We start from the raw sequence: 12257 nt of genomic DNA on the forward strand, positions 1-12257 counted from the left end.
CAAACTCGGACAACAAACAAAAGGAATTAAATATAAAGTTGCAGTTATGTATTAAAATTTCTGCCTAATTGAAACAGTTATGCATAATGGAATGAAAACAGTTAAAAATTAATCTGTTGCTCCCTGTTACTAAAAAATATTTATTCTTTTTGTTGTTTTCCGTAACTGCACTATTCTGCTGAAAACTGAATATCCTCAATTAAAAATGCAGTTTTTACCAAAAACTTTACTACCAAACTTACCATACTAAATAATTATTTGAAATGTTGGCAACAATCTCTATTTTTGTCTTTATCTTCACTTTCCTAAAGTGCAGTTCTTTTACATTCAAACTTGTATTGCTTCTGGGATGCATTAGGTATGACAGGAAGCAATTAGAAAATTGTTTAAAAATCTTAGACCATTAGTTTCGTGCAAATAGAGCTGACTTCAGTTTCTTGCTTGAAAGATTTTTTGACAAATGCAGTTGTTAACTGCCAATTTTCTAGTGGGAAAACCAAACATAATTTCAAACTATGATATTTTGTTTTCTCCATCTCATCTGAAGCATTGTTCCCAACTAGTTTATTAAACACTGAATACATCTCCAACTCAGCACATTTACCAAGTTAAGCAGGAATTCAAACTTCCATTCCTTCTAAGGGCCAACCCTGCAGAAAACATCTGCCTGGAGATCTACAAATTTCCTTCTGCATCATGCGAAGTACATTCTGGCCAGAGAATCTAGCTTGCACAGCAGAACAGGCACATCAAGGCCCTCTGAAATTCCTGTGTGGTGCTGACTTAAAATGGAAAATGCTGAAAGTTGAATTTACACAAAATAAAGCATGTTAGGTCAGTTGTTAAAAAATAAACAATTTAAAAAGAAATCCAATTTTAGGGATATGTGTTTCTGTGTCCATCTGTCTGTATCTCAACTGAGTGGGCAAAACCTTTTGTTCTATCTGGAATGAAAGAAAAAAAGAAATTGGACACCGCTTTAGAAAAAAAACTTCCTAATTTCATTCAGTGCTACCTAGCACCTTCCATGAATAACAAGGGAATTTCTAATAAGTATCATAAATTTGCTTCACAATTAATTTTTAATTGCTCTTAAGCATCTTCAGAGACTTTTCTCCTAGGGCCTGCTCCTAACTCCAAGAGCCAAATAGTGGAACTACAAGATAGTGTCTCTGCTGCAGGAGAAATAGCAGTGGCTTCACAAAGCAATATGTACATTTTGATTGGATGGTGCCGGCCAGTTTGTAATATGGACTAAAGCAGGAATACAGGTATGCACAGCTAATACTAATGAAACTAATGCCGATTTCTTCAGAGGGAAGCTCATACACGTTATGAACAGTTCAAAAGATCCTTTTCTTTCCTTTAATCTGCAATATGCAGTAGGGATCCTGACCAGAAGACAACTGTACATCAAGGAGCTAGTGACCTACACAGCAGTTAACCTGAGTAGGTCCACCAGGCCTGGACTGCACACCCCATTTGGCCTTCAGGCCTGTATTGTGTGGCACATACCGCTCGGCTGCAGGATAAACCCAGTGAGCTCATTGCAACCGGCAGCTCTTACTTGGTACCGGTGATTCCACCACCTGCGTGTCCTTCCCTTTATCTAAAAGTGCAGCAAGGAGTTCTCATGTGAACATCCTTCCTGTTTGACAGTAGAAATGATGAACTGAGCTGTTTACTTTTAAGAAAAGCCTTTAATAGCTCAAATAACCAAAAGGGGGTAAGCCTTTCTAAAATAGGACCTGCACAGCATACTGCATGCTGATCGCAGGGAAGATAAACTACTGAAATTTTTGGAATGCAGAAAAGCACGCCATACCACTTTTATAGGCAGAAGTACAAACAGGGCCAAAAGCAGTCTTTTTGTTTGTTTGTTTACATTTAATAGCACTTATTACTCTCTTCATTTAAAACTCTACTTAATTTTTGTTTCAGAAAACACTAAGCCTTACAGAAGCTGATGCAAACTGTTTTTAAAAAGGTTGTAAATACTTTGTTCACAGGTACATATGTATATTTTCATGTATATATTAATAAGATAATGACATGGGAACTGTAGGAATGAAGTATGCAGTGGAAACAATAGTGGAATATAAGGTAAAACCCAGTATTCTGAAATCCTAAATTTAAAAGAAAAATCAACTGACTAGAACATCTAAGACAATGACATTGTACAAGTGCTTATTTAAAAACAATGATCAATCATTCTACAGACATTGTTATTTCTTACATAAACCACCTTAAAAATTATTATTTTAAAGCAAGATTTCTTAAAACAGACATTCTGGGGAGAAACTGTTATTTGCAGTAAGAATTTATAAAAGCATTATGGCTTTCTATTGATATCTACAGAAAGGTAGTAATTGACTCAAAATGAAGCAGTACCAAGACTGAAGACTTGTTTCAGATTTACTGGCACATGTTATCATTCATATTCTTCTGTTTGGGGCAGGAAAGCAAGGATCAGAGGTTCCTTCCAGTTATCATTGTGCTCCCAAAACTCTGTGGACACAGGGAAATATGAGCTATGGTACGATCGGAACACAACCTATATTTTGCTTTAGGTGACGCTAGAAAGTAGGAAAGTAGCCACATCCACGACTTGCCAGCTTTACACCATCTGGAAAGAGGTGATTTCAGTGAGGAGAGGGACAGCTCAGTCTCACTAGTGTAAATATTATCAGACATTTGTGTATTACTTTGGAAAACATAAATGAACTACCTTCCCTTTTGCTTCCACCTCCTCCCCAATATTTATTCTACCTAAACGTCCCTCTTAATACCTAATATTTCTCTTACAATGTAAGCCTTTTTCAGTGAGAAAGCCACCCGGATAAATTAGACTACAGGCTGCCGCCACCTTTGCTCACATTTCACCATTCTTGACATGCAGACTCTGATATGCTGTAATCTATCACGACATAGCTTATTTGGAAACCTTTCATTCTGATGTGTTATTGTTTACTTAACCATAACAGTTTACTTAACTGAGCTACTCTGCCTAAGATATGAATCAGTCCTACAATCACTGTAACCTGCTTTTAAGCCTGTAATCAGTTGCTGGCCTGACTATTAATTTTGTTAATGATGTTGCAGAACTCAAGAATTCTGAGTCTGTTAGCTCTGATGCGTTACTACTGTAAACATCAGAGTATTCCACTCACGATTTTTATCAAGGTAATCCAGCTACCAAAAAAAGAACCTCGGAGAGGTTTTTTTTTTTTAATAAATATTTAAATACAATAAAGAAAAACATGTTGCACCTTCTATTTCTACAATTAATAATAAATATTTATGTCTAGACTACATACTTAACTTTTGGCTTAGATTTATGGCCAGGAATTGGGGTATTAAAGCAGTACCAGTGGGAGGATAAAATATTACAGGAGTGATAAAACTTGACGCAGTGAGCCATACATCAAATCTCCACAGCTGAGAGCCCCAGGACACAAACCTAGTACTTTGTTAACAAGAAGGCTCTGCAATGTGTCACAAAGGAAAACAAGGACAACAGCTTGTCAGGTTTTCAGCTCTTCAGTGAAGGACAGGCATGAACTGGGTGTGAGGTGGGGCTTCAGGTGATCTACCAATACCAGCCCAGCAAAATGCAAACGTGAAACAGATCCAGCATGCCAGCAAACCCCAGAAGAACAGCAGGATAAGCTGTTCACTTAAAACATTGTGATTTTTTTTTTTATTAGAGGTAGAAATATGAAGATAAATAGAATATATTATGTGATTTTAAAAATGCTCTCATATGCATGGGCTCATCACAGTCTTTCAGCTCTTGTAAAACCCTTCCAGGACAATCAGGAGTTGAAGGACACAAATCATTAAAAAAGATCCCTAAAATGCAATGCTTATATGTAGTATGACAAGGACAGAACACATAAGACAGTCAGAATCCATTTGGGATGGGCTATTTGCCACAGAGCCACCTGTGAGAAAGTGTGATCAGCCTAGACTCATATGACTGAAACTCTGTACCACTGCATGAATAAATTATGTCCAATATATGTTGGAGGAAAAAAAAAGTTTTATTGTTTTTTCAGGAATGGAAATTAAATTGAGATGTTCTTTTGTCTCTACATAGATCATTTGTGGACAACAGCCAGAGACCAGATACTCATTTGTTTTGTCGTATAAATATGGTGAAGGAGATAAGTAGGAGAAAGACTGAAACACTGAATGTTCTTTACAGTCATGCTGAAATGAAGAATTTGAGAGTGCTCACTTCTCTCCTGTATGATCCCATGCTCTGTTGAAAAAACTAATGGTCTCCAAATTCAATCCTGTCATCTGCTGTCTTTGGCAGAAGTGATATAAAGGCATACATTTCCTGCAGTATCCTTGTAGGAAAGGTTGAAAAGATGTAGCTGTGATATCCCAGACTATAGTACTGTGTGATGCTACTAACGTTCAAGAAACAAATAGGACATAAGTAACAGTAAATAGGTACAAGCCAAAATAGAAAGGGGATATTGAATAGTCAGAATAAACTCTAACATTCATCTTGTTGCCAAGAGGTAAATTATTGCCAATTAGGCAATTTAATTAAATGTTTTCTGCCACCTTGATTAAATTTAAAGTAATCACTTTTTGTCCAGCTCAGATTTCTTCACATAACACCACATTTAGTAAAGAGTACTATTCACAGTCTTTGAAGAAAATTCATGTATTGTCTGTTCTCATTGACGAGAAATAGTTGCCCAGCACTCTAAAACCTCTGAAGGAAGGACGCTCATTGAGTAAGGAAAAGGCAGATATACATGCAAACTCTATGGAACTCTATGAATGAGAAATAGATAAGACAAGGAGCAGTTGCTCCTGATCTTAAAGAGTTAATCTAAGAAGAATAAGTAAATCCAGATTTTGTAACTATATCAATTCCTTTTGAATTTTTAAAGACTGGTAACTTTATCATTAAGTATCTGGAAATTCAGGGACTTATCTAGTACTGGCACCACCGATGTACACTGTCTGGCTGTAGGCAAAGGTACTTAACAATCATGGTCAATAGCACTGTACCCCATTCCAGCCTGAAGTCCAGTCCAGGAGTAACAAATAATTTTTTCCCCTCACCACTATAAGTAGGCTGTAAAGTATTTTCTGATTTTTATATCCGTTTCTTAAAATGTATTTTAATTGACTGAAACTCTGAATTTAATTCCACATTTATTATTGACTACCCAGAAAGGAAAGTTTTTTTTCAAGAGGCTAGATATCAAGCATAATAAGCTTTTTTCTTTCCTTCTCCCCTGGTTTAAGATTTGGGTTTACAATACAGGCATACTTTTCATGCAAATATGATGTAATGACTATAATTTTTCCCCCTTTTTTTAATTGTGTAAGAATGAACAGCAATAATTATTAGCAATTAAAAGAGAACTCTCCTATTTGGCAAAATATATTCAAAATTAAATATATCTCAATATAATTTATCTTGGAGGATGATCATAAGTAGGCGCAAAACATCCAACTTGATAGCAAGGGATATATGAGAGAATATATATGTATCAAGGAACATATTAGAAAATATTAGTGAATATATAAACAGATACCAAAATAAATTGTTCTTTAAATATCAAATTAGAACACAGAACACATATCCCAATCATTATCTTTTACTTTTGCTATACATTACTTTAAAAATAATCAGCTTGTACTTTCTTTAATGTGAATGCATCAACACCCAGAAAAAAAAAATTAGTTTATGCAACACAACTGTTAGCCAGCAACTTTCAGCTGAAGAAAAACATCTTGATAAACTGAAAAAAAGCTGACTTACTTGCTTTTTGCATACTTTCTGAGTAAGCAGTTTTTATTTAAAAAAAATCCTTTAATGAAAGGCTTTTGTACTTCCTTAACTATTATGCTTTTTGTTCATTATTCAGTTACAGTCCTGCACTGAGCTTTAACTTCAAGAATAAATAACTGATTATTCAGAGGTCTGTACCTCTTTAAATTTAGTATTTCAAACTCTAAGTGCATGACTATTTGAATAATTACAATGTATATTAATAGAAGCAAATATTCCACTTAAATATTTAGCTTTTAAAAATCCATAGATTGTATGCAACTCTCCTACCAGGCAACAATGGCAGAAGGAAGGAGTCCGATCAGTCCAAGGGTTCTCTTCCTAAAGAAAAGACAAATATGACTCATGTCATCTGGAGCTAAATTACTTTTTTTAAACTGGAGAAATGTAAAACAAAACCTTGATCACATTTTTAAGTTTGTTGTCCTGCACACATAGACACATTCAGCTATCTTTTGGAATGCACAACCATGTATCATCATATATGGGAAAAGAAAAAAATACAATAAACATGAAAACAGAGAAATGAGTGACTCATTAGTGTTTCCAGGATAGTCAATGTATTTCCACAATTTCACAGTATCATTGTCAGATTTACCAAACCCCACTCATTAATAGCAGTTGATATCAATATCCATTCAAACATATCCATATATATCCAAACATGCCAATATTAAGTATGACAACTGTGTGGCATTTTAAAAGGGGATACATTCAGTCCTGGTACAAGCAAAGGAACGAGTTAACTGGACACGTAAAATTATGTGATTGCAAACTGGTTTTCAGTTTTCTGTTTTTCCTTTCCCAACAAAGAATCTAGAACTCCACATGAAATAGCCACGTATGCTATACAGTATCTATGATGAAATTTGGTACCATCCTGAGGCATCACAGTTGTCTAATGCTAGTCTGCAAGAAATGCAGCAGTGTTATTGCAACTCCTTAGAAACTTAACTCAGGCCAAGACAGACACCATTCTGTGCTTACAATTCACAGCCTAGCGTCCTCTCTTAACTGTAGGATCCAATTACCATTCTCTTAAAAAAACGGAGCAGGGCTTGCTGTATTCTGTTAAAGCACAGCCGGGATAACAGAAGGAAGTGAGAAAGCAAACGCCTCCCATATAGCAACCTATTGTTGCTGTGTATCCCCATTAAACAAAAAAGATTCAAGTCAACATATGGCAGAAAAGCGATCCTACACAGCAAGAGACAGGGGTATTGAAAACAAAGATGACTCTCTCCTGTTCCTGTTAAAGTTGCGCCACTGTGAAGCAAAGAATTCCATAGTCTGTAGGAAGAGAAACGATGTGTAAGATTTATCCCAAGGAACAGGGCATTTAGCAGGGAGTGACACATCCTCATCTCTAATTCATGCTCCCAAGACAATTTAAATTCATGCCGTCAGTCTAAGATAGATTACTTGGAGAGAGGAGATGGGTTTGAACACTCTCAGATAGAAGCAAACTGAATCTTCCAACTCTTGTGTCAATAATCCAACAGATAAATTGTTAAATAAAAGGTTATTCAAACTCCACATCCTTCCTGTTAAAAGCAACAAGTTACACCAAAAAAAGAATCTCTGAATATGAATGTGTGCTTGACATGGCCTAAGAATACTGACAAAATAGAGCCCTTGAACACTTAAGCTGAAGATTGGAAACTGCCAAATGGGAAACTACTAAACTGCTCTAGCTGCTATACACTGAAAGTGCACAGAAGTAAAATCCTAGACACTCTAAGACAAATTAAAATCAAGGAAGAGCCTTCTGATTTTAGGCATCTTCTGCGTTAGGCAGCAGCTGTGTGAGATTTCTCAGATCACATTTTTGGACTTAGGCACCTGAATTCTCCCTAAATCCTGCTTTAGGTACTTAAGTCCTTTATTGGATCTAGCCAATAAACTCTCTCTGTCTATACTCTACCTGGTTAAGTATTTTAGATCCTATTATGTTTTGCCTCCCTTTTTATTTTTAATGAGATCCTTATCTTTCTAACATGTAGTTAACCGTTTATCCTATGTGTAGTTGTTTGGGTTTTTTATGCTCACTAGTGCAGGCATAATTACTAAGTGTAATTAAATAATTTACTAAGGGCCTTATTTCAAAAGTACTGAGAACCCACAGCTCCAATTTTCTCAAAGGGCATTCAGATCGCTTGGAAAACCCATACTGCAGTGCTGTACAGAAATGCCAGAGATAGTGATAGCAGTCTAGCCCTGTTCAGCTCACCATAACTAACTTTTGAGAACAAGCCGCAAATGCAGCTTTGTGGCCTCTTGTACCTAAAAAAAAAAAAGTTACTCGGAGCCAACTTCTGCCCAACACTCTGTTGCACAAACAAAGGTTAGCGTTTGTTTTACTGCAGTGATGCTGAGCATTTTTCCATTTAAAAGTCTGCCTGCCGGAACTATCTCACTAAAGCCCCAAAAGTCTACTAAGCAACAAAGAACAAACTGAAACAAAACAAAACCAAGTTGGTTCTGAGCATTCATTATTTCTTAGCCAGGGCTGAAGTGACTCAAACATCATCAGCTAAGGTCTTCAGAAATCATTCAAGAATTGCTTCTTTTAGTATGGTTTGAGATTTCCTTTAATATGTTTATTTGTTTTTTTCTAGAAGAAAAGGTGTCAATAGTTTTCTCAGTAGAATGATTAGTTCTCAAGAACATTATGCTTTTTTTTTTTTTTTAAAGAGTGTGACTCTTATTTGCCTAATCTAACCTTTCTCCAAAGCATTTTATTTTGCCTTTGCTACACTTATCTTGGCAAAAAGTTACAACAGCTGGATAGCTAGCTAGCTACCTTTAAATAAATAGAGGGAAAACTGCCAGAAAGCCATTACCACATTTCTCTTCGAATATAACTACCTTCTTTGGGTTAACTACTTTTTCTTGGGATATATGCCAAGAAAGACTGTAAAAACGGGGCTCGGCTCCAGGTTTCCAGTACGCAGGTATTAATTTTTAGGTCCGCTGCCTGCCACTGCCTGTTGCCTTAGCCTGAGTTGGTTTTGCTTAATTTTGTTTATACTGCTGCTGTTTTCTGAAGATCTTAAATCAGCATAATTTTGTATAATTTACCTAAAGCAGGGTCAAATACAACTGAAAACACTATTTTATTGTCATCTCATGTTTAATTGGGTTGCACACACTACTTGCACAAGGAATTGCTTATAGAAATATCCAATCAACAGCTTAAAAAGTGTAAGAAAGCAATGTACTTCTACCTCACTGTACTGAGGGCGTATCACTTTGTAGGGACCTTTCTGAACAAGGACAATCAAGACTTACATAAGCAGTTGTAAAATACCGCTCTACAGTAGGAAGAGAAAGGACAATCCCTGAAGTCTTTCTTAGAATGGCCCACGTGAACTGCACAATGGCATGGTTTTGTTTTAAAGTATCATTTATCTGACCCTACAAAAGGAAAAAAAACAACAAAATGGATTTTTGTGCATGCACTATTTTTAATGGAGTGGTGGTGGAGCTGCGTGTGTTATCTAATCTAGTAAAAAGTTGCATGTCTTTTTTTTTTCCCCTCTTACATAACTATCACATCTTGATGGTAACAGTGAGAGATTAGAAAATTTATTTTGTTCTTGTTTAGTTAAATATGCCAAAGGTGAAATAATACACCAAAACCAAAGCTTGAAGAATCAACTGTAGCTTAAAGATATAAAAATGACCACACTGGGTACTATGAAGGTCCAACTAGGCCCAGTACCCTGTTTCCAATGGTGATAAAAATGAACGTGTAGAGGATAAGGATGAGGTGAATATACAGCCAGATTTCTCCCCAAATAATCTCCCAGATTCCAGAGACCTATGTCTCAGGGAGTTCCTGACACAAAAGTGATTATTTTTATGTAATGGATGCTTTTCTGTGAACTCTATACTCTTGAACCCAGCCATAGTATGCCAGGCTCCAAAATTACCTGATCTCCAGAGGATTCCCTCTACTCTTGCAGCATACTGCTGACATGTATTTAGGAACAAATTTGAAGTCTGTATCTTTAATCTAATGAACTTTAACAACTTCCTCCAACCACACAGGACAAACTTAAGGAAAAGTAAATCTTTTGTCTATCTGAACCTAGACAATTTTTTGTTTCTTGATGCATGGAAACCCTGAGTTTCCACAAGATACCTAAGACAGTAAGGGCAACTACCAATGTAGAGAACAGCATGTATCACAAACATTAGGAGACAGCGAGGGGTTACAGTGACAGCAAGTACTACTAGCAGAAAGAGCAAGCTCTGAAGAAAAGTACTAACTAAAGACAGATTTCTGCAACTGGTGGGAGCAGTGTAAAATGTCAGGGTCCCTACCCATCTATTCATCTATCCTACTACAACTCCCTTCTTTCACTGTTTTTAATTGTTTTGAAGTGAAAGATGATGGGAAAAACCTCAACTCTTCTGCTCCAAGACCCCAAGGCTGGCAAAGCCATGAGTGTTTTGTTCCTGTACATTAGGAACTATGAAAAATAGCTGATTGTAGCTGACAATATTGCTTGAATCATCAGCATAAACACTAACATCTGAACTTTTACAGGAAACATTAGAAGTGGCAATGGTGGAAAGAAACAGGTTTTCATTTCTATTTGTTTTTAATTGTTCCTGCAGAGGACAACCTTACTATCCCAACACCAGCTTTTTAAGGAAGTCCCAGAAGCCCTTGAACTTTGTCCTGTTCTATTTTTCTTCTCCATTTCCACGGGTAATCTAATCTGAAATGCATAATGAACCACCATTCTCTTTAATGATGGCCCACAGTACTTCTTTCACAGTTTTACTTCTGTGCAAATTCTCTGCTTACCTCCCTGATACTTTGTAAGGGGTTAACTCACATTTGATGTGTCTAAAACAGAATCCACAACCCATTAAAACCATTCATAACAACTCAAAAGATTTTACCTCATCCCGCCACCATTCAAGTTCACACTACCAGCATCTCTTATGTTGATCTTTCCTTAGACTGTCACTTCCTAACTCACTCCATTTTTAAATGAATTAGTCTAAGAGACTATGTTTCCTAACCATTTTTAAAATATACCTGTGTTCTTTCTCATATTTCAATCACCATAACATCTTTTTTCTTTAAGAACTCGAAAGACACTGTAAAGGCAAAGGATGCAGTCTAGAGTGGCTGAGTCCAGACAGAACACCTGGATGTAAATCCAGATGTGTCTGGTTATTTCCGCTCATGGCATCTTTGCCTATAGCACTCTTAGCAACCTTCCGTATCATCCTCCAGCCTGTCATACATGAAATACAGCTGAAGACAAATATAGCTTTGATCCTTTCATAAGGCCATAAATTAATTTTCCTGATGTGTAAGCCTTGCCTGGAAGGTTTTAGAGGAAGTGTTATATTTATGAGACTTCTGGATTTATGACAGACTTCTAACTTAAAAAAAAAGGCATGGTAGCAACTGCAAATACATAGCACTTACGCAACAGACTTTACAGTTTCATTAGAGGCTGACATACATCTGGAAACCCCAAACATGTCCCCACGAAAACGCCCTGTGACTACTACTTAGTTCAGGTAAAACAGACCAGGTACTTCCCCAAAAGCGCTCGACTTACTATTTTACACTTGTGGAAAACATAAGGTTTACTGCACCAACTGGCTGTTACGGCACAGCACACGCACAGCATCAGACCCCAACCGATGGGCATGCTGCACCAAGTGCTGGAAACATTCAAGAGAAGAGGGGGAAACACATAAACCCTAAGGACAACGAGCTTTTTCGTGATCTTGGGACTTCTATCTTATCGTGTCCTCCATTAAAAAAGTCTAACACGGAAGGAAAAGGGGCCAGCCCGAGCGGCCGGGGACCAGTGTGAGCATCAGCCGCCGGGAGGACGGCCCTGCCCGGGCTGCCCGGCCGGCACCCGCCGGCTGAAGCCTCCGGGGCCACGGCAGCTGCAGGCGCCCGTCCCGCCCCGAGGCGCTCGCAGACCCGCTGGAGACCCCTCTCCCCGCCCCGGCGGCTCCGTCCTTCCGCGCCCGGCTGCTTCCCCCGCCTCCCACCCGCCACCCAGCCCCAGCAGCGCTGCTAACGCCCGACCCCCGCGCCCGCCCTCACCAGAGCAGCCGCTCCCCAGAGCGGCGCCGCTCCCCGGAGCCCGCAGGCCTGTCCCTCTTCCCCGGCAAACTACCCTCCTCCTCCTCCTCCTCCTTCTACCACCCCCGGCCCCGCTAAGGCGCTCCCTCCCCGCCGCGCCGCACTCTGTCTCAGCCCCGGGGCGGGAGAGGCGAGGAGGGCTGCGCCCAGGGCTCCGCTCCGGGGCGGCGGGGCACTGAGGGAACGAGACACCCCCCCACACACACCCCGCCGGACGGGCCTTCCCGCCCCCCCTCCCCTCGTGACCGACTCACTCCCTGGACCGCCCGGCGCCAACCCCGCCCCCCGCCCCATGACGGC

The 12257-nt window shown here is 38.8% G+C and overlaps 1 protein-coding gene across 1 annotated transcript in view; it reads right to left on the reverse strand.

Annotated features, from left to right (window-relative positions):
- TRMT9B (tRNA methyltransferase 9B (putative)) overlaps nt 1-12132 on the reverse strand; it is a 123181-nt gene extending 111049 nt beyond the window's left edge. The window contains exons 1-2 of the mRNA XM_069789457.1: nt 11919-12132; nt 6095-6145 (exon numbers count right to left, since the gene is read on the reverse strand). The gene's annotated coding sequence lies outside the window, so the exon portion shown is untranslated. The remainder of the gene's footprint in view (nt 1-6094; nt 6146-11918) is intronic.
- Between the last annotated feature and the right edge of the window lie 125 nt (nt 12133-12257).

Source organism: Haliaeetus albicilla, chromosome 1 (assembly GCF_947461875.1).
Source record: "Haliaeetus albicilla chromosome 1, bHalAlb1.1, whole genome shotgun sequence".
NCBI classification, from domain to species: Eukaryota; Metazoa; Chordata; class Aves; order Accipitriformes; family Accipitridae; genus Haliaeetus; species Haliaeetus albicilla.